The sequence below is a fragment of the Emys orbicularis genome, chromosome 4 (assembly GCF_028017835.1).
Source record: "Emys orbicularis isolate rEmyOrb1 chromosome 4, rEmyOrb1.hap1, whole genome shotgun sequence".
In the NCBI taxonomy this organism is placed as follows: Eukaryota; Metazoa; Chordata; order Testudines; family Emydidae; genus Emys; species Emys orbicularis.
Genome location: NC_088686.1, coordinates 34,352,760 through 34,354,365, shown reverse-complemented (window position 1 = coordinate 34,354,365; position 1,606 = coordinate 34,352,760). Strand labels below are relative to the sequence as shown.

The window sequence follows — 1,606 nt, the reverse complement described above, 5'->3', positions numbered from 1 at the left end:
GATTTCTTGAAAAATGGATAAAAAATTTGTAAAGTCAATACAAAAGTGGATTTTTGTCTGGGGCTTTACTTCTTCTCAAGCCAACCTACCCGGCCACGGAAAAGCAAAAACTGACAAGTGAATTCTCAGAAGTGCAGCTTCTGACAGAAATAAAACCTGCAGCCCTGGGTCAGTGCAAAGCTGTGAAGAGGCAGATAATCTTGTCCAGCTGGCACACACTCCCTTCATGCCACTTATTCCCCACCTAGGGGCAATTTGCTCCCTTAATCTCTTAATAACAACATTTCACAGCACCTCCCTTCAGGGGAATTGTAAAGAGTGCTTTACAAACATTTACTCACCGGTTCCCACAATGCACTTAAAAGATGCTATTATCCCCCTCGGGTAAATAGAGGCAAAGAGAGCTAAGTATATGAATGTTAAAGTAATATTTTATGTTTATTATTTATATACTAATATTAATTTATATTAATTATTAATAGAATTGAGTGATCATTAATAGCCTCAGACCATTATAGTTCCCCAAATACTGCCCTTATGTCTGTAACACCCACTGAAGCTGTGTGGAATTTAGGATTGTCACTATAATTAAAAAGCCCTTACATACCAAAACGAGATTGGTTGCATTTAATTCGAGGACAAACTTCCACCAAACTATACGGCCAAAAGCAAGCGGAGGCCCCAGCGAGGATCGAACTCGCGACCCCTGGTTTACAAGACCAGTGCTCTAACCACTGAGCTATGGAGCCACCATTTATAAATTCGCCTGAGTCGCCCTAAGATGCCAGGTGACCTCGTGGTAACAGCTGCCGAAACAAGCCTCCAGCTCCCCGCCTCCGCCCGGAACCCCCTCGGCGCCCTCCCTCAGCCCCGCTGCGGGGCTCGCTGGGAGCCCGCATGAGCAGGGGCGAGCTCGCCGTGCTCCTGCGAGCCGCAGCGGCCCCCGCCAGCGCCGCTTCATTTCCACGGGAAGAGCGAAGCCCGGCGGGGCCCAGCGCTGCAGCCCGGGCCCAGCCGATACCAGCGCGGACCGCCCCGCGGCTGCCGGGCTGGAGCATTTACAGCAGCGCCCGCGCAGCCCAGCGGGGCACGAGGTTGTAGCGCCACCCGCGACATCGCCCCGCGGGGCGGCCGGGCCCGCGCTTGTCAGCTGCACATCGCGGGGCCCCGTGGCGCGCGCCGGCTCCAGGCCCCGGTTCGCCTAGTGCTGCGTTAATGAGCGTTGGTCACCGGGTGTCGCTGCTGCACCAGCTGAACAAGCGGAAAGGCCGCTGCCTGCGGGGCGCTGCTGATCAGCCCTGCCCGGGCCAGCCTCTGCGCTGCGCCCCTGTTCCGCTGGGGTGGGGGGCTGCGACTGCATTTACTAGGTAAAGTCCTAGTACCCATAAGAAGGACAGTCATCAAGAAATAATGGGCCATTCCATCACTTAAATTAACCACGCTGAAAGAAGTAATACAGAACACAAAAGATAGTTCTTCTGTATGTCCTAAAAAGTGAGAATCACAAAGAAAAACCATGTTTAAAAGCTAGCAGCACAGTCAAGAGATCTGACACTTAAGTTCCCACTCCAACAGTGACTAAATGCAGGCGTAAAAGATATTCAAC

General features: G+C 52.1%; 1 non-coding gene across 1 annotated transcript; it reads right to left on the bottom strand.

The window, feature by feature from the left end:
• Positions 1–676: 676 nt before the first annotated feature.
• On the bottom strand, positions 677–749 carry TRNAT-UGU (transfer RNA threonine (anticodon UGU)). Its single transcript has one exon. It is a non-coding gene; the product is annotated as a tRNA-Thr (tRNA).
• Between the last annotated feature and the right edge of the window lie 857 nt (positions 750–1,606).